The sequence below is a fragment of the Lacerta agilis genome, chromosome 10 (assembly GCF_009819535.1).
Source record: "Lacerta agilis isolate rLacAgi1 chromosome 10, rLacAgi1.pri, whole genome shotgun sequence".
Lineage (NCBI taxonomy): Eukaryota > Metazoa > Chordata > Lepidosauria > Squamata > Lacertidae > Lacerta > Lacerta agilis.
In genome coordinates this window covers 12,169,966-12,175,993 of record NC_046321.1, presented here as the reverse complement: position 1 = coordinate 12,175,993, position 6,028 = coordinate 12,169,966, and positions in this window count along the sequence as shown.

Here is a 6,028-nt window from a genome sequence, read left to right as displayed (position 1 = left end):
CTCTGGTCCATGGGGTCACGGAGAGTCGGACACGACTGAACGACTGAACAACAACAACATAGCACAAATTGCACACCAGGATATACACAGGACAATGTTGCAAAATGTTAGGAAGGCTAGGGGGTGGGCAGTTCTTGCAGTTTCAGATTGTTAGCCAGCGTTCTCTTGTGACATTCTCTTACAGCCTCACTTTTTTGTGTCCGTGGGGCCTTAAGTAAGATTTGCAAGTGTTAAATTAATCTTTGCAAAGCAAAGCTGTCACGATTTTATGTAACTTTTTATCACGACAGGTGGTGACAAAACTTAACAACTAGTTACAGTGGTGCCCCGCAAGACGAAAATAATTCGTTCTATGGATTTTTTCGTATTGCGGTTTTTTCGTCTAGCGAAGCGGCAATGACAGACACCCTTTCGCTAAACGGGGGAAAAAAGACGAAAATTTTTCGTCTTGCGAGGCAGCCCCATAGACTTTTTCGTTTAGCGGGGCATCCTTCCGCAAGACGAATGCCTTCGTCTAGCGAGTTTTTCGTCTAGCGAGGCATTCATCTTGCGGGGCACCACTGTACTTATCTCCTTGGCTTGGTTGTCACCATAACACTATAGCCTCCAACGAAAACAGGGACGACCTAAGGAAAGTAGGACATTCCGGGATCAAATCAGAAACTGGGTCTGCTTCTTTTAAATCCAAGACTGTCCCTGGAAAATAGGGACACTTGGAGGGTCTGCACCAAAAGAAAACGAATGCCAAAAGCAAGCTTCTGAAATAATAATAATTTGTAAAAGAAATAAAAAATAAATAGATGATAAACATAAATTAAAAGCTAGATGGTCCACTTGCAGCACCTAATTCTGCTGTTCTATGCTGTTAATTCAAGTTGTTCCTAACTCATTTAGTTCGATATCTGAGACCAGGAAAACCTGGTCCTCTCAAACACTTTGCTGCTAACAATATTGAGCATAACCTGCTACGGAGTAACACTTGATGTTTCAGATCACCAAAACAAGCCATTCAGAGGAGGCTAATTTGGGGCTTAGTCTGCTCCCCCCCTCCTTTGGAAACAGAGGTGGTCTGTCTCTGTCTCCCTGCAAATACAAAGAAAGCCTAAATAGATTTCAGTGAAATGAAAAGGACTCCCATTCATAATGAAATTACTACTCAGGGTTTTGTGACACAGGGTTGCTACACTTTAAGATGCTGAAATTGCATTTTAAAAAAACAAACAAAAACGCCAAAACCAATATGATGACAGTCTGTTGCTTTCTTGCTTTTGTCTTTTAAACTCCTTTTCTTGTCTGAATAGTTTTTCAGATAATCGGAATTGGGTACAACAGACTGGAGAATTGGAATGGACGAATCTGTCAATTTTGGATTCTCTCTGTGTTTTTCCGATATTATATTAAGGTCTCCATATTTCCACATCAGTTTGTGATATATATATATATATATATATATATATATATATATATATATATATATACACTGTATACCGGTATATAAAATCCCTTGTGAACATCCATCAGGATTTTAGTGTAGATATCTCCTAATATACACATTTTTGTATGCAATCTTCCTCAATATGTGCATTTTTTAATGTTGCTTTCACTAATGTATGCATTTTTATCCACACTTTCCCCCAGTCTATGCATTTTTTGCACACATTGCTTGACTGAAAAAACATTCATTTCAAAACAAAATAATAAATAAATAAATAAATAAAAAATCCTTCCAGTAGCGCCTTAGAGACCAACTAAGTTTTTTCTTGGTATGAGCTTTCGTGTGCATGCACACTTCTTCAGATACACATTCATTTCAAAATTTGCAGTAGCATGAATTTGGAAGGATGGCTGTTTTATTCCACATCTTGTTTCAGAAAGTGTGAATTACCGTAGGTAGGTTTCCACTTTAAACGTGAACTGAGAACTGTATGCTGATATCCTGCCCAAATGTGGTCACTTTACTCCTGCAATTTTGGGGGGTTAGGGGGGCTGCGAATGGATTTCTTCTAGGATCAAATAACATGGAAATTACATGCTAAACACAGCCCGTATACTATTAGTGTTCTAGAAGTGACTATTCGGGCTGTATTCACCTGACAATTTATTCAGCATGGATAGCTCAGTTGGTTAGAGCATGATGCTGATAATGCCAAGGTTGTAGGTTCGATCCCCATATAGGACAGCTGCATATTCCTGCATTGCAGGTGATTGGATTAGATTATCCTTAGGTTCTCTTCCAACTCCACGATTCTACGATTTCTTTTTCATGACTTTTCCCTAGCTGCTGCAGTCCACATTTTGTTTGAGCTTTCTTTCACATAACGTAAGAACGACTTCCAGAACTATAGTGGAATATGAGGCAAGTTTAGTGGTTAATCTCCATGTTCTTTGCTTTCAGAAAATAATCTGTTTGCAAATAACGTGGAAATGAGTGCCAGACTTGTGCCATATTCCACTGTAGTTCCAGAAGTGGTGTTTACATCGTGCAAAAGCACAATTATAACGCAGAAATTAGCAGGCAGTAAAATGTCAGGGAAATGGAATAAACGCATGTGAATGCAGCCTATATCCTGCTTCTTCCTCTCAGCATGTGAGGTTTTAATTGTACAAATGAGAGAGAAAACATCACGGTCAATATTTCCTTCTGTCCCACACTGCTTCCCCTCCTCCATAATGATTAAGTAGCTAAAACCACAGCAAGACTCTGGCTGGCTGAAAGCCAACCACACACAAAAATGAAACAAAACACCTTGAACAGATCCCAACTAGATTTAATACAAATTATTATCCATTCTTTAATCATCATCCCCCCTAATCTTGCTGGAATTTTATTATGCCTCACGCAATGTGCATGTGGTGCCTTTACATGCCTTAGATAATGTTTGAGTTTTGACGTAGTGGGGCCCACTCCCCACAATTTTTACCCTCTAAATGATTCAGGATATGTTGTGGTGGGCATAGAAATGGACGGGTTGCAACACCAAGACGGTGACTGGAAGGGAAATCTGAGATTAAGAGCATGCCAGTCTCCTTAAGGGAAATCCACATGCATCAGCGGCTGTCCAGCTTTGGAAGGTCAAAAGTGGAACAGGGAACTAAGTGCCTTGCCATGTTGCTGGTCCTCATTGTCTGATATTCTGAGATATGTTGCCTTTGAATATGGACGTTCCACATTGGTGTAATGGCTAATAACCATGGGTAGTCATGTCCTCCGTGGGCTTGTGGCCATTGCTGCATGTGAGTATTCTCCATCCTTTAGGACTCGACCACACTTCTGCTTGTCCATGCCTAGAAAAAATGGATCCAACTGGTTTAGCCCTTGTCCCACTGCTCTCCCCTGGAAAACCCACTCTTAAGTGCTAAACCACAGCAAATGTAAGAGGAAACCTGATTCATGTTTGATCCAATTGAGCAGTTCCCCTGAGGGAAAGCGGCTGAGCAAGCAGAAGTCTGGGTGATGCTCACCACGAAGAGCAAATGTTAGTTTTTGATATAATTCCGCAGGTTATTAAGAACTGGTCCCTAGTTCAGACTTTGAGATATATAAAGAATAAGCTGGGTGATTTCTAGGCTCAGTAAGATCCACAGGCAATCCAGAAATCAATGTTCTCTACACAGCTGTGTTTGCTTAAATTATCACATGGGTTTGACGTGATTTGCCAGTTAGTTGGTGCGACTTCGCAGTTTCAGGCTATGCCTTCAGAATGTTTAGATGGATATTACAGGAAAATTCTGGTGGAACATCATCTGTGTAAGTGTGGTGCCCAAGCAGTAGAAGACCTGCATCATTATTTACTGCACTGTATTATGAACCAAGGGCAAAGTTTATTCTGAATTGATTAAAATACCTGATGGGGATGGTCAAGCAAAAATGACACATTTGATTCCGACAAATCCCTGACAAAGTCATGAGATTTGCAGTGGCTGCCCAAAAGCTGATGAGAAAATTTTATGGAGGTGAATATGTCAAATTGCAAAGATTTAATTGGATGATTTAATTTTAAAAACAATTTGGATGCTTTTAAATGTATTGGTTCTCTTCACCATTTGCATTTTAGGATATATTTTGTTTTATTTTTTTCCTAACCTTTTCTATGTTGCGTATTAGTAGTAGTAGGAGTATTTTGGTATATATTTTAATGTAAAGACATATTTTGGTCATCATTGTTCCTCAATTTTGTTTGTATGTATGTGTCAGGTGTGGAGAGTCCTCCTCTCCCTAACTTCACAGATAAGAATTAACGAGCAGTTGGTATATTTATGGTCTCTTTATTACAGCATCATGTTGCATGCACAAATACTCAGCTTTCTACAAGGAGGGCAGTTGGCTACTCTAAACCCTCCGTCCGATTTCCAACGCATTTTAGGTGCCAACGGGAAGTCTCTCCCTCCCTCTGACTCCTTTGCTCTCTGATATGTTCAGACCTCTGAGTCCGTGGGGAGGGGGGTCCCCCAAACTCTCAAGTGACGTCCTGGCTAGTAACTCCTCCCTAAGCTGTTCAGCTTCTGTCTCTCTCTGCTTCTGAACACGCTGTGGACAAGGGGTGGCAACTCTTCCCCCTCCAGCTCTCCATCTATAGAATGCATTCCCCAGTTGTCATCTTCAGACCATTCCCTAGCAGTATGTATGTATGCAGGGGCGTAGCAAGGGGGGCGTAGGGGGCGGACTGCCCCATGTTCTATAATGGAGGGGTGACAAATTATCAACAATTATAACCCTACTAGGGCATTTCATAAAAAACTTCTTTTTTGAAAATGCCTGCTCCAAAGGCCTTATCTTACTATACTAGGGATTATATAGCTATATATGAAATTTCATGCATATTGGTTAATATCTTGACCCTCCTCCACCAAAACAGCTGTTTACTTGCCTGTTTTTCTATGTCGCGAAGGCTGTAATCTCAGTTCAGTGGAGCACTTACTGTTCCCAACCCTAACCCTGTGGAAAGCCATCTAATTAGACTTTAATTTGATTTTGAGATGTTTTTAGGAGGCAATTTAATTATTGTTTGTTTTTATACCAATGTTATGTATCTGATGTTAGCAACCCTGAGCCTGACTTCAGCCGGGGAGGGCGGGATATAAATAAAAGTTTTATATTATTATTATTACTTGTTATTATTCCTTTGTAAGAAAATATGAAATAACGTAAAACCATTTTTGCAAGGAGGGGAATCAATGGGGGGGGGGGACAAGAATTTTTCCGCACCGGGTACCACCTGACCTTCCTATGCCTCTGTATGTATGATGATGACTTTTCTGTGATTGATATGACCATGATGGTCAAAACAACAGTGATAAACAAAGTAGGTCTTCAGGGTTTCAGACTGGTGTCTCCCACAACTCTACCTGGCGACTGAACCTGGAGCCTTGTGCGTGTAATGTAGATGTTGTACCACTGAGCTGGGGTAGTTAGCTTGACCTGATGTAGGGCAACTGTCTTGGTTTGTATGGCTACTCAGACATCGTTGACTTAAGCAATGAAATGCAGAGTGGGTCACAGCTGAGACGCGTTGTTGCACACCATGTCGCCAGTCAGGAACTGGAGAGATGGAGTAATAGATTGCACATCGTCACAACATGGCATCATAAAACCTGTTGCGATCCACACACTCTAAAGAAGGTGAAACAAATGCCACCATGTCAGTTCAAGAATCGAACTGCACCTGCTATGTAAGCTTCCCAAAACTATAACCGAGCAATTAAAGGAAATGAGCAGGATTATATAAAGGTCATGGTGTTTTTTTTTGGGGGGGGGACCACCATCTAGATTCTCAAGAATAACTGAGTGAGTGGATGGTATCAACACTGGAGAAGATGACTGGTAATGGAGATATGCACATTTTCTAGTCCTGATTTCTCCTGCTACGAAAGAAAGAAAGAAAAAGAAAGAAAGAAAGAAAGAAAGAAAGAAAGAAAGAAAGAAAGAAAGAAGCTGCAATGTTGTTCAAAAAATTACAAGACCTAATAAGGAAGCTTCCCATTAAATAACGGGGTGGTGCTGGCTTTGCAGAGAGATTTCCATGTAGGC